At 42.0% G+C, this 6,293-nt stretch overlaps 2 non-coding genes across 2 annotated transcripts; both read right to left on the bottom strand.

The window, feature by feature from the left end:
- Positions 1 to 3,576: 3,576 nt before the first annotated feature.
- trnav-aac (transfer RNA valine (anticodon AAC)) lies at positions 3,577 to 3,649 on the bottom strand. The gene has a single exon. It is a non-coding gene; the product is annotated as a tRNA-Val (tRNA).
- Positions 3,650 to 4,101: 452 nt separating this feature from the next.
- On the bottom strand, positions 4,102 to 4,174 carry trnaa-agc (transfer RNA alanine (anticodon AGC)). The gene has a single exon. It is a non-coding gene; the product is annotated as a tRNA-Ala (tRNA).
- Between the last annotated feature and the right edge of the window lie 2,119 nt (positions 4,175 to 6,293).

The following is a 6,293-nucleotide window of genomic DNA, read 5'->3' on the forward strand; positions in this document are numbered from 1 at the left end:
AATCATGTATTTGCTGATCAATAAAGAACTACCCAGCTTTTTGTCTGTAGATTTGCAGATGACAATACTTCAACAATGTACCATCAAGTGTTTCAGGTGTGAAGTCCAAACAACCACCACCCCTGAATATGAAAATTCTGCTTAACTCCCTTTTATTCTTCTACCAATTACTCTAAATCTATGCCCCTGGTTATTGACCTTTAAAAATAATCCTTCCTATCAACTCAATCTGGGTCTCTCATAATTTTACACATCTCAATCAACCACAGCCTAATCAACATCCTGGTAGTTTAAATTCTCAATTTCTGGCAACACCCTTGTAAATCTCCTCTGAACCCTGTCTGTGTGGTCTGAACTGTATTCAGTAGTCTAGCTGTAATCTATTGATTTATACAGTTAATCCCATAATCTCATTCCTCTAATGTTCTATGCCTCTGCTAAAAATGGTAAAACATCCTGAATGCCTTCATATTTTATTTACCTACTCTGCTATTGACATTGATTGTCATGGACTCAAGGATCCTTTGTTCCTCTATATTTCTCAGTATCCCACCATTTAATGTGCAAGTCCTTGCTTTGTTGCCCTCCTCAAATACACTACATCATGTTTCTCCTGATTGAATTCCATGAGCCACACTTTTCTTCATCTGACTACTGCAGTGTTGTGTCCCTAAAGTCTACAGCTTTCTCCTTCTCAGTTACTCTCACAATCAACCTTTGTATCATCTCCAAACTTCTTAAATGTGTTTTCGAGCTTTCAGTCAAATAATTCATATTTATCAAGAAATGTAAGGGACCCAGAGCTGAGCCCTGTTGTGTCTAGCTAGAACATCTTCCCTTTCACAAAATACCATTGACCATCACCTTTTGGTTGCTGCATCTAAACAGATTTTGAATCTAACTTGAATCACATGGGTATTTACTTTCCTGACCATTCTGCCATTAAGGACTTTCTACCCTCATTAGCCCTCCTTCTTGCATCTTCATTAAAAAAAAGTTAATAGTTTTTTCAGGAACTTTCTGTAACTTTCAGCAGCCAAAGTTCTATTATCCCACTTTTCAGTTATTCAAAGTCCTTTTGGTCTTCCATCCTGTCTAATTTCTAAATGTTTTCTTCACTGAAATCTCCTCTGCCATGCTGTCATTTAGTCTCATCACAAAGACATCTCTACTCAGAATGAGGCTGAGAATTTCTGATTTAAACCCTATTTGAGTGTTGCAAGAGATATTCTCTCAAATACCTATCACTCTCATACTTAATCCAAGTTTCTTACGTTTAGACATGGTCCTGTGGAGCCAAATATTCTAACCATACAACATTGCAACAATAGGTCCCATCTGATCTGAGCAGGATGTACCTTTCTAATTCTTTTGTCAAATGACTGAGAAAACACTAATTAAACTGTTTTACTTCACTGACAACAAAGTGAATTTAAAAGCAGTAATTATGATCAAGATCACCTAATTCAATCAGTCAGACATCGTTTTCAAGTAATGATAGAAAATAATGAAACCGGTCTCCAGCATCAATGAGTGAGCTTGCAAACTATATGAACACCTGCAAATGAATTTCTAATTATTCTTATACAAATTTGAAAAAGATTAAAACTAAGGCTTCTTTTCCAGTTGGTCCCAGAATTCTTGAAGTAATGGGCCAGAAGCTCCAGAGTTCAGAACATTCATAGACAATATAGACACATTGAAATTGTCTAAGTAGTTAAAAACTACAATGTGAAAGAGAGAACATATTTCCCAAAACTGGCCATAATTTTACCTGAGAGATCCTGAGGATCCCATTAAATTCCACCACAAATTGTCACCTTATATACTGCCCATGATTTTTCAACCAGTTGAGAAACTGCTGGTAGCAACACAGGTATAAAGCAAATTGGCTGCAAGGGCCTTACAATGTAATTTGTCCCTCAACTACACATTTATTACTGTAGCCCTCATTGTTTCAGGTCAGGGTGTCAACAGGCAAAATCAAAACCTAAAAATAATAATGGACTGTTCTTGAGATGAATTTGGCACTGTTTTGTTTCGACTTTATGCCTAGTTATTGACCCATTTTCATCTAAAACTGAAAAGGTAAGAAAATGTCAGCTTTATTCAAAGCTTCCTTATTTTGAATTTATTGTGCAGCCAACATTTTCTTACATTTTGCATAGCTTTTTTAAAAAGCACAACTTGTAACATATTGGAAATGGAGAAGAATGAAATTTCACTCCAATGTCCTATTAATGTACTTTAGTTTTAAGTTCTGAAATGAATTTACCATTTCTAATTGAGATCCTATGTGATATCACGGTTGTGTTACAATGGTAGTGAAATTGGGCTATATTCAATTTTCAGCATTTTATTACAACTTTATTAACAACTTTAATGCCTTAGACTTATATGAACTATAAGTACTTTCAAATATAAAAGAGCATTATTGACCTAACCTGGCTGCTGTGATCACCTGAAAAGCCTAGGCAGCCCACATGGAATATAAAAAAAAGTGTCATTTTAATCACAAGGCACTGAAAGTCAAGAAATTTGCACCGATTGTTTCACTGGATAACTTTGTTTTGCATAATAACTTCACATGTTGGAGATAAAAGGTTGCCTACAGAGAGTTCAGTTTGGAAAAGGCAATGGAGATAGATTAAGGTATTAAAAATAAATCATTTTTCAGAAGCTTGCTTTGAGCAATGATGGACAGAAAATGCAACGGGCTGAAGGCAACGAGGAGACAGAAAGCTTGCCTCTCTTTCTCTCTCAATATCAATTTCAACAAACTAGCACCAGTGAAAAAGAAAATTTGGAAAAGCATCACTGACTGATAACTCAAAGATATCTTAAAGTTTTGCCACTGCTGAGGAAACAGGAGGACAGCCAGGCAGTTCTGTGGACCAGGTTTCAATCTTGCAACTCCAGAAAGTTGCACACTGCAACCTATCTTCCTGTCTACACTAGATACCCCGCCCATCTCCGTGTTCTTTGTAAGCTTTATAGGTGTTTTTAATGTTGCGTTTCATTATTTTTAATTGAGTAATAAAAATCCACCAGTTTCATTAGAAGAATTCTGCAATTGAGTCTCCTTCATTCTTGATTTGATAAACTAAGTTTAATTGAAGGATAATAACTAAGTGCTCTGAAGAATAAAAAGTAAAATTTGTTGTGACTGATCAAAAAGGGGGTTAAAAGAGAGGGGGCTGTGACCCATCCTCACCTTATCCATGTACCAATATACATAATGCACTATCAATATTTGTATTTGTCACGGTAGAATACTATTTTCAATACTTTAGTGGGACAGTGCAATGACAATTTTGTAGTGGAACAACTTGTATTTGATAGACATATCAAACATGCATAATTTATAGGTCCAATAATATTAATAAAACTGCTGGTGTACATTTAAAAACAATGTTTGGGAAGCAAAACTTCAAGAACATCAAATTCCACTGTGAACCCTGCTGTAATTACAAACTTATAAAATCACATCTAAAATCAGAAATATTGAATTCTGAAACATAATAATCTTGACTTGTCTTAAACTGCTTGTAAAAGTTCTTACAATGCTTAAAAAGCTGTTTCCGCCCGGTTTCGAACCGGGGACCTTTCGCGTGTTAGGCGAACGTGATAACCACTACACTACGGAAACTTATACAGAAAGCGCTTTGAAAAGGACTCTAATGTAGAGGCGACAAGGAAATCAAGATCTGAGTCGTATAACCACAGTTTGGAAAATAAGGCAGTGAAGATTCAGATTCCCGTTGATTTCTCGGGTACCATAGCTCGGCTCGAAATAGTTCCTGAAGCACAGCCTCCCGTCCCGTCCCTCCACCGACTGAAGCCCAGCACCTTATCAGGTCCTGACATCCACATGCCTGGTTTCCAGGGATATAATCATGGGCGAGGGTCTCTTATAAGCAGTGGCAACCTCCTGCACTGAATAAAACTTCAAACAACTAGATGATGTTGGAAGGTCGGGGAAGCCAGACGCACTCTTTACAAGTGAGGGCAGGTTATCACCCCCACATCCCCTTCCTTCATGGTCAATTTTGTCTCGTCTGAAAAGGATCGGCAAAGCTGAACACAGTAAATTAAAAGCACTGGAGAATGCGGGCATCGATCCCGCTACCTCTCGCATGCTAAGCGAGCGCTCTACCATTTGAGCTAATTCCCCTCATACAAGCAAGTCTTATTTAAGTTGCTGGAGTAGCTTTCCAGTCATTTTGGGGTTAATTTTAAAATTTATGTTTTGATGATCATCTTCGACAATTTTGATAGTTGAAAACCCTTGAAATCAGCAGCATTAATGTTGGCAAATTTATACTTAACAAATGACAGCGTGTGCAAACTATCCACACTCATGTTTTCTATTCTGTCTGGAAGTATGCTATCACGTGGAGGTGCCTGTGTTGGACAAGGTCAAAAATCACAAACCAGGTAAGAATCCAACAGGTTTATTTGAAAACACAAGCTTTCAGAACCTTGCACCTTCTTCAGGTGCTAGCGCCTGAAGGATATTGTGAAACTTGAAAGGGTTCAGAAATGATTTACAAGGATGTTGCCAGGGTTGCGGGGTTTGAGCTATAGGGAGAGACTAAATAGGCTGGGGCTGTTTTCCCTTCTGCAGTAAGGCTGAGGGGTGACCATATACAGGTTTATAAAATCATGAGGAGTATAGATAAGGTGAATAGACAAAGTCTCTTCCACAGGTTGGGGATTCCAAAACTGGAGGTTTAAGGCAAGAGGAGAAAAACTTAAAAGGGACCTAAGAGGCAATGTTTTAACACAGAGTGTGGTGTGCATATGGAATGATCTGCCAGAGGAAGTGGTTAAGACTGGTACAATTACAACATTCGAGGAGAAAGTGAAGTCTGCAGATGCTGGAGATCAAAGTTGAAACTTTATTGCTGGAACAGCACAGCACAGCAGGTCAGGCAGCATCCAGGGAACAGGAGATTCGCGACGTTTCGGGCACAGGCCCTTCTTCAGGAATGAGCAGAGAGTGTTCAGCAGGAGAAGATAAAAGGTAGGGAGGAGGGACTTGGAGGAGGGGCGTTGGAAATGTGATAGGTGGAAAGAGGTCAAGGTGAGGGTGATAGGTCGGAGTAGGATGGAGGCGGAGAGGTCAAGAAGAAGACTGCAGGTCAGGAAGGCGGTGCCGGGCTGGAGGGATCCGGCTGAGACAAGGTGGGGGGAGGGGGGATGAAGAAACTGGTGAAGTCCAAGTTCATCCCCTGCGGTTGGAGGGTTCCCAGTCGGAAGATAAGACGCTCCTCCTCCGACCGTCGGGTTGTTGTGGTTTGGCGGTGGATGAGTCCAATGACCTGCATATCCTCGGTGGAGTGTGGGGGAGTTGAAATGCTGTGCTACAGGTTGGTTGGGTTGGTTCGTCCGGGTGGCCCAGAGGTGCTCTCTGAATCACTCCGCAAGTAGGCGGCCTGTCTCCCCAATATAGAGGAGGCCACACCGGCTGCAGCGGATGCAGTAGATGATGTGGGTGGAGGTGCAGGTGAATCTGTGGCAGATATGGAAGTTTCCTTTGGGGCCTTGGAGAGAAGTGAGGGGGGAGGTGTGGGCGCAAGTGTTGCACCTCCTGCGGTTGCAAGGGAAGGTGCCGGGAGTGGAGGTTGGGTCGGTGGGGGGTGTGGATCTGACAAGGGAGTCGCGGAGGGAGTGGTCTCTACGGAAAGCTGATAGGGGAGGGGAGGGAAATATATCCTTGGTGCTGGGGTCTGTTTGGAGATGGCGGAAGTGACGGCGGATGATGCGCTGTACATGGAGATTGGTGGGGTGGTAGGTGAGGACCAGTGGGGTTCTGTCCTGGTGGCGGTTGGAGGGGCGGGGCTCAAGAGCGGAGGAGCGGGAAGTGGAGGAGATGCGGTGGAGGGCATCGTCGACCACGTCGGGGGGGAAATTGCGGTCCTTGAAGAAGGAGGCCATCTGTGTTGTACGTATTTTGAACTGGTCCTCCTGGGAGCAGATGCGGCGGAGACGAAGGAATTGGGAAATGGGATGGCGTTTTTACAGGGGGCAGGATGGGAGGAGGTGTAGTCCAGGTAGCTGTAGGAGTCAGTTGGTTTGTAGTAGATGTCCGTGTTGATTCGGTCGCCTGAGATAGAAACAGAAAGGTCTAGGAAGGGGAGGGAGGAGTCAGAGACTGTCCAGGTGAATTTGAGGTTGGGGTGGAAGGTGTTAGTGTAGTGGATGAACTGTTCAACCTCCTCGTGGGAGCACGAGGTAGCGCCGATACAGTCATCAATGTAGCGAAGGAAAAGATGGGGGGTGGGGCCAGT

Source organism: Chiloscyllium plagiosum, unplaced genomic scaffold (genome assembly GCF_037043375.1).
Source record: "Chiloscyllium plagiosum isolate Xiang-an unplaced genomic scaffold, Cpla_swu_hap1 HiC_scaffold_18, whole genome shotgun sequence".
Lineage (NCBI taxonomy): Eukaryota > Metazoa > Chordata > Chondrichthyes > Orectolobiformes > Hemiscylliidae > Chiloscyllium > Chiloscyllium plagiosum.